Genomic DNA, 17,122 nt, shown 5'->3' on the forward strand with positions numbered 1-17,122 from the left:
AAAGAAAAAAAACCATATATATGGTACTCTGAAATGCCTAAGGTCCTCCTTGGGACAAGAAGTGGAGATGGGTGGGAAGGAAAAGACCAAGATCAAAGCTAAAGCACTCTATTATTCTGGACCCAATCAATTACTTCTCTGATTCTGGCCAAGAAGTTTCTTTCCATTTCTAGATGCTGAGATTCCAGGTGCTACAGATTCTCTTCACTGCTGGAAGCATGGTTTTGAGTTCTGAGTTAATCTGCTATACTATGGATTAGATTGCAGTATGTGAGCAAATCTCTATTAATCTGAACAGATTTCCTGTCAGGCCTAATTGCAATATTTGAGATGTTCAGGTCTTGTTCATATGTAAATTTTCTCTCAACACTTCTTTATGGGTCTTCACTTAATAAAAGTATTGGAATTATGAGGAGAGTTTGTGATTTCTTTTTTTTTTAATTGAAGAAACTCATAATTTTGTCTTATTTAATACATTTTAATGTGTATAAACCCTGATGTTTAATTAGGTGAAAATACATAGTAAGCTAATTCAGTTTCAATTGATCAAAGATGGACAGAAGCAGCTACACCCAAAGAAAGAACACTGGGAAATGAATATAAACTGCTTGCATTTTTATTTTTCTTCCCGGGTTATTTATACCTTCTGAATTCAATTCTCCCTGTGCAACAAGAAAACTGTTCGGTTCTGCACACATATATTGTATCTAGGATATACTGTAACCTATTCAACATGTAAAGGTCTGCTTGCCATCTGGGGGAGGGGGTAGAGGGAGGGAGGGGAAAAATCGGAACAGAAGTGAATGCAAGGGATAATGCTGTAAAAAATTACCCTGGCATGGGTTCTATCAATAAAAAGTTATTAAGAAAAAAAAGAAAATACATAGTAAAATGTTATGCAAGTAAAATGTTATGCATTCAAAAATCCCTTGTTATTCTTTACTAATTTACTCTTTCCTGTTGATCTTATTAATGTTTTATTAAATAGGGGCTTTTGCCTAATTTTCAGTAACTTTATCTTTTTTTTTTCCTTACTCATTTCAATTTTTTTTAATTATAGCTTTTTATTTACAAGATATATGCATGGGTAATTTTACAGCATTGACAATTGCCAAACCTTTTGTTCCAATTTTTCCCCTCCTTCCCCCCATCCCCTCCCCACGATGGTAGGTTGACCAATACATGTTAAATATGTTAAAGTTTAAATTAAATACAATATAAGTATATATGTCCTAACAGTTATTTTGCTGTACAAAAAGAACCGGACTTTGAAATAGTGTACTATTAGCCTGTGAAGGAAATCAAAAATGCAGGCAGACAAAAATAGAAGAATTGGGAATTCTATGTAGCGGTTCATAGTCATCTTCCAGAGTTCTTTCACTGGGCGTAGCTGGTTCAGTTCATTACTGCTCTATTGGAACTGATTTGGTTCATCTCATTGTTGAAGAGGGCCACGAACATCAGAATTGATCATCATATAGTACTGTTGTTGAAGTATATAATGACCTCCTGGTCCTGCTCATTTCAGGAAGTATGTGATTTCAACCCCTCCCACCTTTATAATAGAATCTCAGAAAGGACCCCAGTGACCATTTAGTCTAACTCATACATGAAAAGAATCCTCAGTGTATTATGTCTAAGTGGTTGACTAGTATCTGCTTCAAGATCTCCAAAGAAGAGGAGGAACCCACGATTTCTCTAAGGTGATTTCCTCTCTGTCTCTTTCTTCTCTTCTCTCTTTCTCTTTTTCAACACTCATGAATTAGAAGAAATGGGCACTAGGGGTAAGGTGGAGATTGGGACTAGGATTGAAGCACAGGGATCTTTTTACCTCCTCTTCTGCTTTTGCTATGTCATATAAAGCTAGGGGTTATATTCTAGCTAGCCACTGAGGCAGCATGCAGAATAAGCAGCTACCAGGTGATAACAAATAGGGCTGGAAAAGCAGCCCAGGCACCAGGGCTCACTAGGTGGCAGACAACCTAGACTGGCTCTTAGGAGGAAACCAGAAACCTTGTGGCTAGGTAATTGGACTGGATTTGTGACATTACCTTCAGAAGGGAAAGTCTCTCCAGTTGAGTAGAGTCTCTGCAGGAGGCAGATTGCCACCTATCTCAATGTGAGAGGTCAAATAATTTACCCAGGGTCACAAGGCCAGGACAGATCAGACACAGGTTTGGAACTCAGGCCTTCCTGACTCTAAGGCCAGATTTTTTTATCTGCCATCGTAACCTTGATTTTAGTTTGGTATTAAGAAAAACCTTCCTAACAAGCTGTCCTGTACCAATGGAAGCTGATGGGACACTTCATAGGAAAGTGAGCTCTGCAGATCTAGGGGAGAGGGGGGCTCTCCTAGCAGGGGTTGGATGACCATTTGTCAAGGATATTAGGTAAGCATTGGACAAAATGCCTTCTGCCATTCTTTCAGACAGACTGGCTCTGCTGGAGGAGGAGACATTCCACTTCTTTCCCTTTTGCTCACCCAAGCCCTGGTGATGAGGACCCAGCCCTGTGGGGAGAACCTCCAGACAATAGGGTGTGGGTACTGTTCTCTTGGGAAGAGAAGATTACAGAGAGGCATCCCCCCAACTCTTCTTAGTCTGGGGTTGTGGAGTTGCCTGCCACAGAGATACCCTGGGACTCATGACAATCTAAGCCCACTTGTTTGCTAGCATCTTAGAAGCTGGCATTGTACTGATTCAGATAAAATCAAAATCTTCTAGTCTGACCCAGCCTTGGCACTCTGGAGTTGCCAAGGTTGCTCCAGCCCAACAATTCTCTATACTTATATATATTTGTGTGTATATATATATATACACACACACACATATATATATATTCTCTATACTTATATATATTTATACTTTATATGTATAAAGTATAAAGTAGTGGCAGGGGAGGAGGTGAATTCTCATTGAATATTTAGTTAAGTATGCCCTGTTCCTTCAACTAGTCTTCATACTATATACCTTTACCATCCTGGTTGATGGTAAGTATACCATTCTTCATATTTTTGCTGTCCATTTTAAATTATGGTATATAGAACTGAACACTCATGTTGATTTCTGAGAAGACCAGAGTATATACTCTTATTCTTTCCTGAATTCCTATGCTCTTTCTTATTCCTGAAAACTCCTTCTTAATGTGGCCCAAGACCACATTAGCTTTTGTGGCTGCCACATAATACTATTGAAATTTATTGGGTTTGTAGTCCATCAAAACTTCCAGATCTTTTTCAGGATAACTGATATCTATCCATATCTCCCCAATTTCATACTTGTAAAATTGATATTTTTGAGACCCAAGTGTAAGAGTTTACATTTATTCCTATTGAATTTGATTTTGTTAGATTTGGTCCAATGCTCTCCAGGGGTCCTCAAACTTTTTAAATAGGGGGCAGTTCACTGTCCCTCAGACTGTTGGAGGGCCGGACTATAATAAAAACAAAAACTTTGTTTTGTGGGCCTTTAAATAAAGAAACTTCATAGCCCTAGATGAGGGGGATAAACGTTCTCAGCTGCCACATCTGGCCCGTGGGCCGTAGTTTAAGGACCCCTGCATCTAGGCTATCACAATAATTTTGGGTCTTTTAGATTGTTACTTCTCTGATTCTTTCATCTTAGTAACTTTTGACAATTGCCCTTCTGTCTCTCTCTTCTCACTTTGAATTGTGTTCAACAAGACTATTCTTGGCTTTATCTTCTTACTATATTCCTGGGATGACAATCTTATCATTTTCTTCACTCATTTCCTCTATATCAATGGCTCATGGGCTCATTGATTAAAAACTAGAAGAAATTAGACTTTATTCAGTCCAATCTGCTAATGATACAGATGAATTAAAGGTTAAATTAGGTTAGTTATAGAATTTTAAATTAGCTTGGTCAAGATCATAAAGTAAGTGACTTCCAAACCTCTCATCCCAACCTCTCATTTGAATACATGCATTTTTGACTTCTTGCTAATTGTTTAACTGGTACCTCAAACTCACCATGACAAAAAATAATTTGTCATCTCCTTCCCTTCCCCCTAAACTCATTTTTACCACGAATTTCTCTTTTTCTGTATATGATATCACCTTTGTTTTAATTTCTTAGACTCAGAATCTCAATGGCTTCTTTCTTTTCTCTCACCTCTACTATCTGATCATTTGCTAAATAATGTTGATTTTAACTCCAGCATATCTGGTTCTTCCTTTCATTTAACAATAAGACTATCCTAGTTTAGGCCTTCAGCATCTCTTAGTTAGATTGTTGTAATAACCTCTTATATGGACTTTCTGATTCTAGATGGTTCTCCTCTAATCCATCCTTTATTATTGTTATTTACTCTTCTTACTTGAAGAAGACCAATTATATCATGGTGTTGGGGTCAAGGTACAGGGTGTCCAATTATGCCTGATCAGACCAAAACAAGCTCAGAAGGTTCTACTACAGGATAGGCACAAATAGTCCATTTGAACATTTGGAATGAATATGTCTTTTGGCCACTTATAGAGCACAACAGCTTCTTTGATATAGGCATGCCATGCTAGGTGATGCTGTGCCATTGTCTCCCATAACAACTGATAACTAAAATTCTTCAGAGAGACCATGAGAGTGTCCTTGTACCACTTCTGACCACTGTGAATTCTGTGTGAAATAGTCTTTAAGGCAAACACACATTCGACATTCAGTCATGTCACCAGCCCAGTTAATGCTCTTTCCAAGTAGAGTTTGAATGCTTGGCAATTTAGCTCGAGAAATTAACTCAGTGTCTAGTAACTTATTTAGTTGGGTGATATTCAGAACCTTCCTAAGACAATTCAAATGGGAGCGATTCAGTTACTGTCCAAGTGTCATAGGTATATAACAATGAGGTCAAGTACAATGATTGCAAACTTACAGTTAGATAGGCAGCCCAATCCCACACTTTCTTTTAGACCCTATCAAACACTGAACAAACTTTGGCAATGTGTGCATCAAACTCATTATCTATGTGGACATCCCTGGAAAGTATACTGCCCAGATAAGTGAACTTATCCACAGCCTTCAACATTTCTCCATTTTCTATATCCAATGGTTCCATATATGGATGGCACAGTATTGGCTGATGGGGAACCTCCATATTTTTTGGTGTTGTCAGACCAAAATTAGTACAAACAATAGAGAATCAACATACTGTGTTACATCTCACTGAAACCTTAGGGACTGCATTGAGTGTACAATCATCTGAGAACCAAAAGTCATGGACTAACTTTTCCATTTTCATTGAAACATCTGACAACATTGCTGAAAAATTCTAAAAAGCACGAGATCAAACACACAGCCCTGCTTAAATCCACTGACAACTGGGAAAGTTTAAGAACATAGTCTTTTATCCAGAACTAGTGCAAGTATGCCATCATGAAACTGGAATACAGTACTGTTGAACTTCTTTGAATAACCAAATTTTGTCATGATCTTCCATAAGCCTTCATGGCTGACAGTATCAAAAATCAAAAACATGGTCAGCTTGATGAATGTTGTAGAAAGACCTTTTTTCTGCTACTGGGATTTCTCCTGTTGTTATCAGGCAGCTAATACTGCGTCAACTGTTCCTCAGCCTTTTCTGAAGCCTCACTCACTCTTGAGTAGATGAAAATCTTCCAGATCAGTTGATTAAGGCAGACTCTGGCAAGAATCTTGCCAGTGCTAATTGAGAGCTATCTCCTTCTCCTTCCCCTCCCCACCCCAACCTGTCTCCAGCCTGTGTGATTGTCAAAAGACAACCTGTTTCTTTTTTCTTTGTAGAGAGGGATAATGAGATATATTTGATTTCCTGGTGGATAATTTCCTTTTGCCTCCTTTTATATAATCTGAAAGATTTCAGTTAGTCAGCTTTTATATGCCTTATAGATTCCTGCTGGGATGGGTGCTAGGATGAACACCAGGTATTTTGCCAAATAATAGAAGCCTAATGGCATTACATACTTTTTTTCAGTTGGAAGTTTGGCTAGAGAGAGATTGATTTCCACTTGAGGTATACGGTCAATGCTTCAGCATTGCTTGATGAGGGTCTGTTGAGAACACTATGGAAGTTGTCAGACCATCTCTTCATGATCAGTGTGGTTCCATCATTGCTAAATAGTTGAGATACACCTGAGGTCTTTGGTCCACTTTCAGGGGGTTGTAGAAGCACTTCAAATTATTACTATCAATGTGGAACAATCTAATTTGCCTTCCTACTAAGCCAAGAATCCTGCCTCTCTCTAAGCTTCTTTAAAAAAAAATAGCTTTTTTATTTTCAAAATATATGGAAAGATAATTTTCAACATTCATCCTTGTAAAACCTTGTATTTCAAATTTCTCTTCCCTCTTTCCCCCTAGCCCTTCCCTAGACAGCAAGTAATCTAATATATGTTAAACATGTGAAATTCTTCTATTCATATTTCCACATTAATCATATTGCACAACATACCCTTTGATCCAGTAGTGTTTCTATTGGGCTTATATCCCAAAGAAATACTAAAGAAGGGAAAGGGATCTGTATGTGCCAAAATGTTTGTAGCAGCCCTATTTGTAGTGGCTAGAAACTGGAAAATGAATGGATGCCCATCAATTGGAGAATGGCTGGGTAAATTGTGGTATATGAATGTTATGGAATATTATTGTTCTGTAAGAAATGACCAGCAGGATGAATACAGAGAGGACTGGCGAGACTTACATGAACTGATGCTAAGTGAAATGAGCAGAATCAGGAGATCATTATACACTTCGACAACGATATTGTATGAGGACATATTTTGATGGAAGTGGATTTCTTTGACAAAGAGACCTAACTGAGTTTCAATTGATAAATGACGGACAAAAGCAGCTACACCCAAAGAACGAACACTGGGAAACGAATGTGAACTATCTGCATTTTTGTTTTTCTTCCCGGGTTATTTATACCTTCTGAATCCAATTCTCCCTATGCAACAAGAAAACTGTTCGGTTCTGCAAACATATATTGTATCTAGGATATACTGCAACATATCCAACATATAAAGGACTGCTTGCCATCTAGGGGAGGGGGTGGAGGGAGGGAGGGGAAAAAAATCGGAAAAGAAACGAGTGCAAGGGATAATGTTGTCAATATAAAGTAATCATTAAATAAAAATTTAAAAAAAAGTAAAAAAAAATCATATTGCACAAGAATCAAAAAGGAAAAAAAAAGAAAAAAGAGCAAGCAAACAACAAAAAATGATGAAAACACTATGTTGTGATCCATATTCATTTCTCATAGTGTCTTTCTGGATGCAGATGGCCCTCTCCATCACAAATCTATCGGAATTGGCCTGAATCATCTCATTGCTGAAAAAAGCCAAGTCCATCAGAATTGATAGCCACACAGTCTTGTTGTTGCTGTGTATAATATTCTCCTAGTCACACTTTACTTTTGATGGAATTAAATGCTGCATTCTTAGAGAATGATGAATGATCCCAATGGTAAACTCTGTGGAGTTATTATTTTTCATTTAGCAGCTTCTGAATATCCCTATTATTTTCATCAAATCAGTCTTGATGTTTGTAAGTCTTCTGGCCTAGATGACTAAATGCAGAGCTGCGTACTGAGTTTCTGAAAACTGCCTACTTCTTTTCGGCCCCACTGTTGCTAACTGTATACTGATTCAGCTTTTCCTCTAAGTCAAACACGGAGAAACTCTCTAATCTGTTGATGTTGAATCTTCTAACAATTGTTGTTATTGTTATTGGGTTTTTTGTTTTTATTTTTGATTGGGTCTGTCACATTTGTTGAATGTGAATTTTTAGGTTGGAGAGGATAAGTTTATGGTCTAGCACTCTGTGCTTTACATCATTTTTGTCATTCTCACATCCTGTCTCTTCTTTTTACAATGACACAGTCTATTAAATGTCAGTGCTTTCCAGAGGATGCATTCATGATGTTGTATTGAATTTAGGTAAATGGAAGACTGCATTGGTGATGAGAAGATCATGAGATGCATAAGTCTTCAGTAGTAAGTGACCATTGCAGTAGTAATAGTAAGTTGCTGTTTTTAACTCCACTTCTCCCAATGACTCTCTGTAATGTCTGATAGTCTATGCTTATTTTGGTATTAAAGTCATCCAGAATTACAATTTTATCCTCTTTCAGAACATTGAAAAGGTACTCCAAGTCTTCATAAAATTTCTCTTTGACTTTATTAGACTTCATCATGGTAGAAGCATAAACACTGATGATGGCAGCATGGCATTTTGCTCGAGTGGCAGTCACATTGTTATAAACCTGTTGTTTACTTCTTTGGGGAGGCTTACAAACTTGCTGCCTGGATGAGATCTGATTGTAAACTAATGCCAGCTTCACAGTGCTCCTCATCAGAGAGTCACTCCAAAAGAAAAGGAAAATTCAGCTTCACTTTCAGTAAGTTGGTCTTCATTTGCTAGCCATGTTATAGTTGGATGTGCTATTTAGACATGATATCTGTTTACTTCTCTCACAAGAGTTGTTTGTCTTTCAGGTCTATTGGATTTCATATTGTTCATTAGTGTGTGTGTGTGTGTGTGTGTGTGTGTGTGTGTGTGTGTGTGTGTAGTGTGTGTGTGGGGTGAGTGTGGGTGTGGGTGTATACACACATACACATTCCATGTGCCAATGGTGAGTGGAATCATCTCAAAATTTTTTGCACCTTTTCTTGTATTTTGTATCTCAGTGTGAGATTCTTGTCTGTCATGGTAAGCAAGTCAGGGTTGGTAAAACAGACAATTTTTAAAGCATCTTTTCTAGCTCCTTCATCATGCCAAACAGTGATCACTATAATCTTAAAAAAAAAAAAAAAAAAAAAAAAAAGCTGCTCAGACATTCAGAGGGCTGCCATATCTCACTGCTGCTTAAGTCTAGTATGACTGGGCTGCCTGTGTATAGGGTTGAAACTAGCTCCTAATATATCTGTACCTGTTACTTTGTTACTTGTTGGTTGCCACAGAACTTCCAAGGTTGGTGAATTAGTAATGTAGTAAAATAACAACAGGAATGTCTTAACTTGTACATGAATTGGATTTAAGTGAACCAGAATGGTACAAAATTGTCAGCCTCACTCTCTCTTCCAGAATCATCAGAATCCAATGGCAAGACAAAAATCAAGAAAACTGGGGATGATTCAGGATGAAATGAATGACTTTAGTGTCTTCGCTGTCTAAGCACTCCCCAGTACCTGCTTCCTTTGTCTTCATGGCCTATTGCAACAAATTGCAATCATTTTCCTATTCTGCTGGGCAAAATCTTCATAATGCTTGAGGTAGACACCCCCTTAACTCACCTGTGGATTTGAGGCTCATGAGTTACCCTCAACCTGGTTTAGTCCATCTGCCAAAATGCTTTTACTGATTGTGATGACCACATATTTAAAATCAGCTGGAGTCAGGAATTCAGGTTAAGGGAAAAATCTTCAATCTTTATTCTCAGTAGAGGTGAAGAAGGATTGCCATAGCAATATGGGCAGCTGCTACAGGAAGCCAGCTAGCAGAGGGGGATTGGAGGTGAAGGGCAGTCGTGATAGCAATACGAGCAGCTGTGACAAGACGCCAGCCAGCAGTCTCTCTTTCAGCTTCCCTTTGCACTCCCCTGCCTCCACCCACCAAAAACGTCATTTCCTATACAACACATCAGGACTTGCACAAAGAGTGGGCGGGGCCATTCTTTCTCCAAGCTTATATATTAATAGAGTATGGTCCAATTACTATTTAGCCTCATATGCTTGGGACCTCAGTGCATCAACTCAAGCCTCAGCCCATTATATCTTCTGCTTTCTTTTGTTTTAGAACACAGGTGGTCATGCCATCCTTGACTCTCAGGGAGGTCAGAGCCCCCAATGGGAGGTGATCACATCCTCCCTGACTTCTCAGGAAAGGAGGTGAAAGCACCAAAAAGGAGGTAATCACGCCCTCCCTGACATCTCAGGAAGGGAGATGAAAAGCACCAAAGGGAAGTGGGGGTTGCTAGCGGGTTTCTGGGCTGAAGGATCTTATTAGAAACAGGTATGCACAAACCCATCAGTTGGGGAGGATTATACAAGCACACAGCAGTGTGTGTGATGACTAGCAGTGATGACTCTCCCCACAGTCAGTGCAGGCTTGATGTGGTGTAACAAACATGAATTACACACCCAAGTAACGGTATAACAAACAATATAAATCAACATTATGATGTAAAAGATTGCCAGAAATCCTAGAAGGAGGGTATGTAAACAGCAGTCACACATACACCTTCTTCAGCAGCCAAGAGATAGTCCAAAACCAATCTATTGTCCATTGCTTCATATGTCAGGGAATCCAATGATCCCCCCAAGTTTTTGAAGTCCTGCAAAAGTCTTTTCATGTGTTAGGGAATCCAATGATTCCAGCAGATTTTGAAGTCCTGTAACAGTCTTATCATTTCTCAGAAAATCCAATGATTCCTGAGGGCTTTCAAGTCCTACAACAATCTTATGTCTTAGAGAATCCAATGATTCCTGAGGGTTTTCAAGTCCTACAACAATCTTATCATGTCTCAGAGAATCCAATAATTCCTAAGGGTTTTGAAGTCCAACAATTTTCTATGTCCATGAGTCAAACGCCATAACAGACACACTCTTTCAATGGTGAGCACAATCAGCAACAGAAGCACTTGATATTTCTTGGGTCTTCTCCTTTGTTTCAAGGGTCTGCTCCATCTCTCTGCGATGGACAAGGTGAATATGGCTCGTGGGCACATCTGATTCCTTCTCCACCTGTAAAGATACAAGCAAATCCTCTTCCCCAAGCAGTTAGCCTATCTGGTCCCTTCCATTCATCACTTTCTGGGTCTCTCCACATCACCTGGCGATTATCTAAAGATAGTGGAGCTGCTTGCACTGGACACTGCCCTTGCACTGGGTTATAAAATCTGTCTGCTGGAGCCAGTGCATCTTTATCAAAAATCAAGAAGTTAATAGTATAAAGGGCTAGATTTAGAAGTTCTCTAGGGTTACTTTTGGCTCCCCTTTTCTTTTGTTTTTGGAGCAGCGTCCTAATGTCTCTGTTTCTCCTCTCTACTATTGCCTGTCCTTGAGGATTAAAGGGTATGCCAGTGGTGTGTAAAATCTTATACTGTGCACAAAAGTGTACAAAATGTTTGGCGGTATATGCAGGACCATTGTCTGTTTTTATTACTTGTGGCAAGTCATAATGGCAAATGCTTGTGTGAGGAATTCAGTGATCACTCGGGCTGTTTCTTTTGCTGCTGGTATTGCAAAAGTGAATCCTGAAAAGGTGTGTATCATAACGTGGATAAAAGACAGACAACCAAAAGATTTATAATGGGTCACATCCATTTGCCAGATTTCATTGGGTCTCAAACCACGAGGGTTCTTCCCTGGAGGCAGTGTAGGGGCGTGGAAAGGAAGGCAAGCCGTACAGGCTTTTACTATGCTCTTAGCTTCCTCTCTTGTTATTCCAAATTGTAAACATAAAGCTCGAGCAGCCTGATGATATTTATAATGAGATGCCTGGGCTTCTTGGAATAAAGGAGTATTGACCAATATAGTTAGAAGGCTATCTGCCTTTGAATTACCATAAAAAATGGGACCTGGAAGTCCACTATGAGAGTGGACATGCAAAATATAAATCTTACCTGGATGCTTTCTCACTTGCTCTTGAAGTTTCTTAAAGAGCTGATATATATTAGAGGATACAAATTTTATTTGGGCTGTGGCAAATCTTTGTACCACACCTACTGAATAGACCAAATCAGATATTATATTTATGTCTCCTGGATAATAAGTAAGAGCTAGAATGATCGCATACAGTTCGTTCTGCTGAATCGACTGAAAAGGAGTTCTGACTATTTGCTTTATAGTTAAGTCATGAGAGTATACAGCACGAATATCATGTTTAGATGCATCTGTAAAGACAGTTGGTCCTTTAAGAGGAACTTTAGAAACTTTTTCTTCAAGAATCCATCGCCAATTATGTAAAAGTCTGGTTATCTTTAATGGAGACCCGTGTGTAAAATTTGGAGCCATGGCTAATAAAATTTGCCACTCTGGGATGGTCTCACAACACACATTAAATTGTGTATTGGTGTAAAAGGTGTATATCTTGTCAGGTCTTGTCCCAGATAATTGTACTGCTTGCTTAATGACCTTTAATAAAATTCTAGTCACAAGCACTGGGAAAGGAGTAAGGCTTTGTTCTGGTTGTGCTGGGAGGTTCACCCACTCTATCACACTGTCTCCTTGATGAAAGACTGCTGTGGGTGCCTCTTGTGTGGCAAAAACTGATACTTCCAAGGGTTTTTGAGTGACTCTTTCAATCACATTGTATAAAGCCTGTTCAACTTTTCTCAAAGCCTCTTGAGCTTCTTTTGTAAGCTGGTGTGGTGAATTTAAAGCACTGTCTCCCCTTAAAATGTCATATAATGGTTGTAACTGACAGGTAGTCCAGCCTAACACTGGTCGCATACTTTGGATAGCTCCTATCAATTTCTGAAAATCATTTAAGGTGTTTAGCTTCTCTGTTCTTAAGGACAGTTTTTGTACTGTAAGCACCTTAGGGTGTACTTCGTATCCTAAAAATTGAAAAGGAGCATGTCTTTGAATTTATTCTTCAGCTATATACAATTTGTAATTCCTTAGTGTTTCTATGGTCTTTTGTAGACATGCTTCTAACATTTGTTCCTCAGGTACACATCCCAATATATCATCCATATAATGTAATAGCATAACTTTTGGAAATGCTTTTCTTACTGGAGCAAGAGCAGCAGCAAAATACATTTGACACATAGTGGGGCTCCTTATCCAGAGGGATAGAATAGAAACAATCCTTAATATCTATGACCCAAAGAGGCCATTCTCTAGGCAATTGAGTAGAAGATGGAAGTCCAGGCTGAAGAATTCCTATAGTTTCCATCTGTTCATTCACTTTTCTTAAATCAGTGAGCATCCTCCATTTTCCAGATTTCTTTTTTACAATGAACATTGGGGAATTCCAAGGACTTAGAGAAAGTTGTAAGTGCCCTTGTTCAAGCTGCTCCTGTACTGTATCTAATAAGGTCTGAATTTTATTGCTACCTAAGAGCCACTGTTCTATTCACATTGGTGTATCAGTTTTCCATTGGATAGGAACAGGTGAAAGTGTTGGCAGGTCTTCAACAGCAGCCCTGCTTAAAAAACCAAAGTACTAATTTTTAACCCTAATTGCTGTAAAACGTCTCTTCCCCACAGATTGATGGGGATTTTTTCAACTATAAAAGGAGTAAAAACTCCTGTTTTGCCTTCAAAAGTCCATCTCATAGGGGCAGCACTAACTTCAGCTGCTATTGATCCTCCTATGCCAGACATGTAGGTGTCTGCTTTAATCTTTGGCCAGTGACTGGGCCAATTGGCCCCTCTAATGACTGTATGATCTGCACCTGTGTCTACCAAACCTTCTAATGGTAGGTCATTTATATAGATCGTGAGCATAGGTTGGTCAGCTGTTACAGCTGCTGTCCAGTATTTTCCTGGATTTTGTGGTCTGTGGACCTGCGACATCTGTATAGGAACCTACACCTGTTAGTAGGTCATAGTTGATTGCAGCATGAACTCCACTTTGACTATTTTATTGAGCTTGTATCCTACAGAGCTCACTATATTCAGAAAGAATCTGGGTAACTATCACCAGTTTGCTTATTAGGAATCTGTATGAGTAAATCTGATGCTACTACTTCTCCTGGGTGATAAGTCACACATTGTCTACCAGTATTAGTGACTAGGATATTATCTACACATTCCCCAGTTTCCCACATCAGTGTGTGGATGGATACTGTTTTGTACGTACAAAAAGGAGGTGAAATGGTCAAGCATACTCTGCCTGGAGGCAAGGGATCCATAGGCTGGAGAGGAACAGATTTTACCTCTCCAGGGGGTATCTCAGTTGTCCCAGTTGCATACAGCTCTATTCTCTCCAATTGTAATTCCTTTCTCCCATCAGGTTGCTTCCTGGCTGGTTGACTGTGTAATCCCCTTCTCCTATCATATGGCTTTCTGGCTGATTGGTCATGTCTGGGTACTGGACTTGTAGGCACTCTCTGGGTGCACCATTGGCTGCCATCATGCCCCAAGTGTTTTTTGCCTTGGGTCCTAGGGCTGGGCCCTTCATCCCGTTTCCCTGATTCTGTCTACATTCTGAAGCCCAATGGAAGCCTCTGTGCATTTTGGACGTGGGGTATTGGGTTGTGTTCTCCCACTCTGTTTTCTCATTCTGTCTCTATACCATCATTGAGCTTTCAGATGCCCTACTTTACTACACTGAAAGCATTGACGAGTCTCTCTGGAAGTCCCTTGCCAAAAGGGACCCTTTCTCCCCATGTTTGGATTTTGGGAAGTCTGCATCATAGCCTGGCTATAAAAGGCATTTATGCCACTGTAGCACAGAGTCTTATGAGCTTCTCTAAAGGAACATCCTTGCGCAGTCCTAGTATAATTCTTCTGCAAACCTCATTAGCATTTTCCTTACCAAGTTGCCTTATCAAAATGTCTGTTACTGCATTTTCCTCATTTGTTCTTGTGATAGCTGTCTGCAAACGTCCCACAAAGTCAGCAAAGGGTTCATTTGGCCCTTGTGTTATTTTTATGAAGGCCCCACCCTTGTCGTCTTTATTGTGGAGAGCAGCCCACGCTTTGATAGCATTAGCAGCAATTTGCTCATATGCTGCTATGGAATAATTAATCTGTACTGTGACGTCTACATAGGAACCTACACCTGTTAGTGGGTCACAGGTGATTGTAGCATGAACTCCACTTTGACTGTTTTGTTGAGCTTGTATCCTACAGAGCTCACTATATACAGAAAGCCACAAATAGTTTTGTCCAGGTTCTAGGCATATCCTTGCTATTGATTTCCAGTCATTAGGGGTCAAGATTTCAAAAGCCAAATTCTGTAATAACATCTTAACATAAGCTGATGTAGCCCCATAAAGAGTGAAGCCTTTTTCAGGTCTTTGAGGATTTCTGTATCAAAAGGAGCGTATTTTCTACTTTTTTGACCTGAAGAATTAAACTGTTGAATTACAGGAAAAATGTGGTGTTGAAATTCCAATACATCTCTCCCTTCTGCTTTGGCCTTAATTAGTCCCTTTTGCAATCTAGTCATAGGAGCAGCTGGATGCTGGGGGGGAGGTGCTGATGCTGTCACTGCCTCCCCCCCCCTTTCCCCCTTTTCCCCTTCCTCTTCCCCCCCCCCACCTCCCCCAACTACCCTTCTTCCCTCCATCTTAGAGGGTGGAGTTGATGGAGGAGAGTCAATTACCTGCTCCTTAGGTGGGGCTGAAGCTGCCTCAGATTCACCAAACCTTGAGCATCACTTAAGTCTCCATGCCCTGTGGGGATATGGTCATTAAACTGTTCTTTGTCTTCTTCCTTTATCTCAGGCTTCCCCATTTGGCTATTCCTAGAGTTTTTTCCTTTTCTTCTATAACTTATATGGTTTCTTAAGGCCAACTGTATCATATTGTATAATAGAATGCCTCGATGGAAATTGAATGAGGACTGTTTTCGTTGTAATATGCAGAGAGTTGTTGCCCAATTAATGTCTAATTACTAAGGGGAAGTGCGTTTTAATGTACCCAGAAGTCTAGCTGTCTGTTCCCAAGTTATAAGTAGCCCTGGATTGTCTATCAGCTTAAGCAGGCTTTCTATAGTGCCACTCCTGGGTGGGGGTGGGAGGATTGGGGTGGGGGATGGAGAATCTTTAGCTAGCATCTGTCCCATTTCAGCCAGAAAAGATTACTAGTTTAGTTTTTAAGAAAATAAGTTCCCTGTTTGTCTATTATACTCACCTAAGTTCCTGGTCACTGGAGACTTCTTCAGTGAAAGTAGGGTCCTTGGTTCCTACACTTGGGCGCCAAATGTGATGACTGTGTATTTAAAATCAGCCGGAGTCAGGAATTCAGGTTAAGGGAAAAATCTTCAATCTTTATTCTCAATAGAGGTGAAGAAGGATTGCAATAGCAATATGGGCAGACAGGAAGCCAGCTAGCAGAGGGGGATCGGAGGTGAAGGGTGGTCGCAATAGCAATGCGAGCAGCTGTGACAAGACGCCAGCCAGTAGTCTCTCTTTCAGCTTCCCTTTCCACTCCCCTGCCTCCACCCACCAAAAACGTCATTTTCTATACAACACATCAGGACTTGCACAAAGAGTGGGCGGGGGCCATTCTTTCTCCAAGCATATATATTAATAGATTATGGTCCAATTACTATTTAGCCTCACGTGCTTGGAACCTCAGTGCATCAACTCAAGCCTCAGCCCATCACAACTAGTCATGGCCACTGTGCATGCCTACCAGCTCTCACTTACAGCTCCAAGAAGCTATGGCATGCACACTAAGGTACCACTTACAGTCAAGGGGTAAACTCATAGTCCTGGTAACTCTTTTTCTTCCTTGGACTACTTATGATGGCTGCTTTCCTTAGGTGTAGCTCTTTTCTTGAAACTGTCTTTCTTTTATGTTTCTAGATTGTCTCTCAGGTTCTGATACAGATGTTGCTATCAACCACTAGGGCCTTGGGAACATAATTATTATTGCTAATGGGCATGGCTAAATTTCCAACCTTTCAAAGATAACAAAGTTACCTGGTCAATGGGGGAAAGTGGGTGGTGAGGAAGAAAAGAAACGTGGTTTCCATCCCCTCACTTCCAAGGAAACACTTTTTTATGAATCCTTATTCAATGGATTAGACATCATCACCCCCTCCTTTTTTTCCCTCAGAGAACAAACAAAACAAAAACAAAATGAAACAGCCTTACCATTGCTTCTGGAATAGGACATACTAATCAATCGATTTTTGACTTTTGTCTCTAGTCAATGTTTTTGTGACTCCTTATACAAAGACTCTTTTCCATGGCCACTATTCCCTTTTATATGTTGTTCTCTATCATTAGAATGTAAGCTTCATGAGGATATAGACTGTTTCACTGTAGTGTTTGTATTCCTAGTGCATAATACAGTGCCTGGCACATAGTAGATACTTAATACAATTTTTTTTTTAGTCAAATCACCTGAATTATCCCTCATTTGTCTTTATTACCCTTTGAATAATATGAAACATATATATAATCTTGTACTTGCATCTAGGTTACTCAGTGGATAGAACCCTGGATCTGAAGTT

The sequence above is a fragment of the Antechinus flavipes genome, chromosome 3 (assembly GCF_016432865.1).
Source record: "Antechinus flavipes isolate AdamAnt ecotype Samford, QLD, Australia chromosome 3, AdamAnt_v2, whole genome shotgun sequence".
In the NCBI taxonomy this organism is placed as follows: domain Eukaryota; kingdom Metazoa; phylum Chordata; class Mammalia; order Dasyuromorphia; family Dasyuridae; genus Antechinus; species Antechinus flavipes.